Below are 6,026 nucleotides of genomic sequence, written 5' to 3' on the forward strand. Positions count from 1 at the left end.
CCCTTCAATGTTTACTAGATATCATTTTTGTCTCTTTGACATATTCCTCATTTCCATTTTAAATTGTATTACACACTATTTAAATTACCAGCATGTGTGAGTTTTTATAACTGTACAAAAATAAATGCTGAAAAAAAGTAGTATATATAACAAATAAACAGCTACGCCATGAGCGCATGATACGCCCGTCGCCTTTTTGAAATATTCGATTACTTCTCAATGTCATATCAGATATTTATAAAAACTGAAAGGGAGCTTCAGTCAATATATATCATGTATATAAACAATACATCAAAGTATCATGAGAACTTCTGAAAACATTTTTGAGTTATTGTCCGAAAACTGGAAAATACCATCTTTTTTAATAAACAAACCCCTTAACTGAATAACATAAAATCGAAAATTAATAAAAATCGAAAGGGCGCTTACAGCAATAGATATAAATAATTCAGCAAAGTTTCATGAGAACTGCTGAAAACGTTTTTGTGCTAATGTCCGAAAACTAGAAAATCCCCCTTTTTAATTAATAAAACCCCTTAACTCGGAAACGTAAAATCTAAAATTTATAAAAATTGAAAGGGAGCTCATGTCAATAGATATAAACAATTCAACAAAATTCCTTGCAAATTTGTGAAAGGATTTTTGAGATATTATCAGAAAACTGAAGAAAAAAACACCATTTTTATTGAATAAAACCCCATTACTCAGAAACTTAAAATCTAAAATTTATAAAAAAAAAAAAACGATAGGGAGCTCACATCAATAGATATATCAATTTCCTAAAGTTTTATGTCAATTGGTTAAAGAGTGTTTGACGTGGCACGGTACTTGTCTATCCCAAATTCATGTATTTGGTTTTGATGTTATATTTGTTATTCTCGTGGTGTTTTGTCTGTTGCTTGGTCCGTTTCTGTGTGTGTTGCGTTTCGGTGTTGTGTCGTTGTTCTCCTCTTATATTTAATGCGTTTCCCTCGGTTTTAGTTTGTTACCCCGATTTTGTTTTTTGTCCATGGATTTATGAGTTTTGAACAGCGGTATACTACTGTTGCCTTTATTTGAGTTAATGTCCGACATGTTGACGACGGACGGACAAGAATATACCAAATACATATCTAGATACATAAATCTAAAAACCATATGTTCATAGAAAATGGAATTCATTACAAAGGATTATACCGTAATAAGAAATACTGGATTTGTCAAGGACCCGACTTATTTTAATATTTCATTTACTGTTATCTGTTTTTGTCCATTTTAATTCCTTGTTATCTGTTATAAGCCAAATCAATTTGCTGTTTTGCTGTTATTGGGACCCCCCTTGCCCCCCCCTCATTATTTTCTATTCTTTCCTTATTCTATCCCCATTCGGCAATCCTCGGTAGAATCCGCTACTCTCCTTCTATACGGAATAGGCCGAGTTGAGACGAATGATTCTACCCCATGCAGACCTGCTAACAATTACTGCAGTTTTTTACGTGTTGTTCTTCTCCTCGACCGATCTGCATTCATCCAAATACCAAGGGATCCATGCATACACAAACATCAAGACTTTTGGTACAGAGACGTATCATTTTACAGTTGTTTTATTATTTGTGGCCGACGGTATCAAAGTAAAACCAATAATGATCGTGATACGTAAAACAAAACCTGCAGAAAACTATGAAATTGTGTACTGGGCGAGTGTAAAGACGAATGGTTTAAAAGAAAAAGAACGACTGCAATACCAGAGCTTTTTTAATTTTTCATATAGAGTGTAATGCTCATTGTTGAGGGTCATACACATGCTCTTGTTTACATCATGTATCATTGAACATATGGGGAAAGCTGTCCCATTTATTTTTGTACTCGTGCCACATTATTTTATCTGACCAGTTTCTGTTCCTCCATAGTAAATATAGCAAATGTGTATGGAATGCCATAGCTGTCTTCCGTTGTTCATATTTAGTATATGCTGTGATCATTTAATTATTTTCAGCGGTTTTTTCTCGATTATGAGTGCCCTTTTCATTATGTTCAGTAGTATAACAATTATGTTGAGCAGTAACATCATAATGATCAGTAGAATAATCATTATGGTTCCACTAGCCCAGTACTGTAACCAAAATTCGGTCCTGGTATTAAAATACAGAAAATAAAACTTAGAATGCTTGATTGAAATTTGCTGTTATTAAATTTTGGAAATCATTTTTAAATTGAGTAAAACATCCTCTTCATGCAAAGCTCAAATTCCTTGTTCTGATTTTGCTAAAATTTAGGGTTCTTTTTTGTTGAGCCTGTGACTTTTGTCGCAAAAGCGAGACATATATATATATGCGGTCCGTAATTCCGTCGTCGTAGGCGGCGTTGTCCACAAGTATACACTCTGTGGTTTCAGTTTTAAAATGTTTAATAACTTTCTTAAACTATCCTGGATTTGTACTAAAATTGGACAGAAGAATCAATTTTTTATATGTTTTACTTGAATGGCCGATTACAAATATCTAACTTTTAGCTAATTTGATGATATCGATAGCAAAACAGGGCGTTAACTTAATTTATACAAGGATTTGAAATTAAAAATTATTACAATTTAAATATCTAATGTTTTAATTACTATGACAACGTCTTATATATCAGGTGCTTTATTTGTACTGCATGTTATAAAATTCAATTTTAGGAGAAATCATCTGGGTCAGGTCGTATTATTTGTACCATATTTAATAGTGCTGTTGGTGGGTGACATTTGAATGTTCCAGTGGCGGATCCAAAAATTTGTGTAAGGGTGCCATCTGATTGACCTAAAAAGGGGGCGCTCCAGTCATGTTCAGTGATTGATCATGCCCTATATAATCAACGAAATTTCCCCACTGTGCCATACCCCCCTCCCCCAATGTCCCTCTGGATCCGCTTATGCACTGTAAATCTAAGTGTTAACAAATAGAACACTGCTTGAACGCTTTTTTGTAACACTTTTTGAACGTGTAATGGTGTTCCAAATGTTTACACTAGTGTTAATCAATTGAATGTGTGGTGTTCAGTTTTTAATGCCTTTGTGTTTCATTTTTGAACACTTGATGTTAGAGACCTTAACATTAGTGTTCAACGATTTAACGTGTCCGAATGTTCAAAATATTAATACGTCGACGCGTTCAACAGCCATGTAACACTTTTTGAACGCACTGAACATGTTCAAAACCAGAAATGTTAAGATCCAGAACACCAGATGTTAACATTCAGAACAGTTGACATAGGTGTTCAAAGTGATGGTGTTCAAATGTAGAACATGTTCTATTTTCAAGCGTACATAATGTTCCATAAATACTAAGCTTAATTAAACTGTTATAAAAACTATATTGAATCAGGCAAAATATAACAATAAAACATATTTTAACAAGTAATTCTTTATATAATCAAATGAGCATATATGTAAGACATGTAAAAAAAAGTACACAAGAATACCTTATGATATCACAAGTAACAGTCAGTGAAATCACATACATAATGTTTTTAAATTGACTTCACATCACAAATAAGTATTTACCCCTACATGAAAAGATAGTTGCTACATCATGTGTATCCTAACCGAAAAAGCATGTAAAAGTGATAAGTAGATAGTTTATGATATAGATATTTGTCACAATGAAAGTTTAAAAGTTTGCAAATTCCAAGAGTTCTTGTACGATCACATACAATGAACGCTCCACTTTTCAGTGCATCTTCACTTAAAGCTATCAACTAAGTGGCATTTTATGTGTTGTTATCAACTTCCAAATGTCAAAGTCATCCACAACAAGTAATGTCTATGAGCCTATATATCCTGCAAAATAAAATTTAAAATTAATAGAAGAGAGTTTTTTTTTTATAAAACATCAAATTATGCAATGATTGTTATGCTTTAATTTCGATATATACTACGTCTAGAGTACAAATTGATATTCTATGGCACTGAAATGCAAGTTTTGACATTATAAATTACAAAAGTCGATTTCTTGACCTAAGGTATACAGATATAGAAATGATATACCCACATAAGCTATTAATAAACATATATTGTCATACCTTTTTTTATATCTTTTTTTTCCAACACTTCATAGCATGCAAAAATGACCTTCGTGGGATTATTGGCTACCGGTTCCTAATTCAAACATTTCAATCTAACGATTCCTGCAAATAAAAAAAAACGAGTGCATTTTCTAAGTCAACTGAAATGGTGTTCCAAATGTTTACACTAGTGTTCATCAATTGAATGTGTGGTGTTCAGTTTTTAATGCCTTTGTGTTTCACTTTTGAACACTTGATGTTAGAGTTATTTAACACTTAGTGTTCATCAATTTAATGTGCAGTGTTCAGTTTTTAATGCCTTTTTGTTTCATTTTTGAACACTTGATGTTAGAGTTATTTAACACTTAGTGTTCATCATTTGAATATGTGGTGTTCAGTTTTAAATGCCTTTGTGTTTCATTTTTGAACACTTCATGTTAGAGTTCTAAACACTTAGTGTTCATCAATTGAATGTGTGGTGTTCAGTTTTTAATGCCTTTGTGTTTCATTTTTGAACACTTGATGTTAGAGTTCTTAACACTTAGTGTTCAGCGATCTTCAGCTAATATACGTGGATAACTTGGCAACAATCATCATTTATTCTGTAAAACAGACAGACGATCACAGACTGGTTATTCATCAGTTTAGGAAATCATTTGTTATGAACGTTTAATCTAAATCCTGTTCTTTAATTCGTCTTTTATTTTGTTGAATATTTGGATATAACAGTTATGAATATTTGACAAATATATATCTGACATGAGAAAATAACAAGGAAGCCATCGAACTACCTATTGAGATTATCCTAATTTGTTACTCACTTCTTTCATGTTCATGTGGGATAGAAGTCCCTTCTCCAGTTCTCTTCCTTATGTGTATCCATTCTTCGTTAAACCGCCTAAATCACCAGCCGATATCTGTTTCCGGTATTTGGTACCCTGGTATATTTTTTTTAACGCGAGGTGTTCAAAATTTCGAGCGATTTGAACACTGATTGAACATGTAATGTTAATAAACTGAACGGATCATGAAATAAGATAAACATCGACATATTTTTATTACGATATTATCATAACAGGCCTAATTGATATGCATTATTTTGTCACTTGTAAGTAAAACTAGAAATAATAATAAAATAAGTTCATAAACTATACATATATCCTGTATATGCCAGCTTGGAAGTTTAATATTTCCCAATTACTAAAATATTAGTAAAAAATTTACAGATCATCATCCTGCGTATACATTCATATATTTTAAAGAATTTCTTTTTGAATTTGCCAATTAGAAGGATAGAAAATCGGACAAACGACTGTCTTCTTTTTTTACATCAGAATTTGAACACTGGTGTTCACTGTGTCTGAACACACATGTTAGTAGTTTTAACACAAACGTTAAATCTTTGAACACGTCTCTAAGCATTAACATATGACGTTAAAATATTGAACATTCGGTGTACAAATTTTGAACGCGTCCGGACGCGTCAGGCGTCAGGTATATTTACAGTGTGGGTTCTAATGACCATGAAATATATTTCCTCTGTATAATTACATTCTCAGTCCTACACATACTATTAACCATATATATATTATTCAAATGAGCATAAGCTGAGAGAAATAAGGAAGAAAAAAAATTAAAATATGATTTTGTTTTTGCTCAATCATTATGAAAGTGAAATAGTGAGATAATAATTCGCTTTTAACGGACAGTTGTCAAAAATAAGCTAAGGAACAATGCAAATGAGTTATGAAATTGCAAGAGAATAATTGGACCTCACTGAGTCCGTATTCATGTCACCTTCAATTTAACCCTTTATCTAAAGATTAGTTACGAAATATAAGAGAATATGGTACGAGTGCCAATGAGACAACTTTCCGTTCAAGTCACAATTTGTAAAAGTAAACCATTATAGGTCAAAGTACGGTCTTGTACTTCTACAATCCATGTTTTTAATCTATGACTGAACTCCAACACTCCACCGTTCCACCACGCCACTCCACTCCACT

Source organism: Mytilus edulis, chromosome 8, assembly GCF_963676685.1.
Source record: "Mytilus edulis chromosome 8, xbMytEdul2.2, whole genome shotgun sequence".
NCBI classification, from domain to species: domain Eukaryota; kingdom Metazoa; phylum Mollusca; class Bivalvia; order Mytilida; family Mytilidae; genus Mytilus; species Mytilus edulis.